Here is a 269-nt window from a genome sequence, read left to right on the forward strand (position 1 = left end):
TTGCGAGGAATTGGGACCCAATCGGACGTTTTAGGGGATAGGGAGCCGTCAGAGCCCGAGGCGGGGGAGGGGGCTGTGTGCGGCAACTGTCGCCTCCACTAAAACACCACCATTTTGGTTCCCAGCCGTCTCCCATGTAGTGGGGCAGAGGGAGCAGGAGGAGGCTGAGGGGCTGGGCAACGCGGCGTGGGTAGCAGCGGTGGCGACCGCTGCACCAAGTGAGAGGAGGGAGGAGGGGAAAGGGGATTCTTGTCTCGGCAGGTCTCTCC

The sequence above is a fragment of the Tupaia chinensis genome, unplaced genomic scaffold (assembly GCF_000334495.1).
Source record: "Tupaia chinensis unplaced genomic scaffold, TupChi_1.0 Scaffold144426_1, whole genome shotgun sequence".
Lineage (NCBI taxonomy): Eukaryota > Metazoa > Chordata > Mammalia > Scandentia > Tupaiidae > Tupaia > Tupaia belangeri.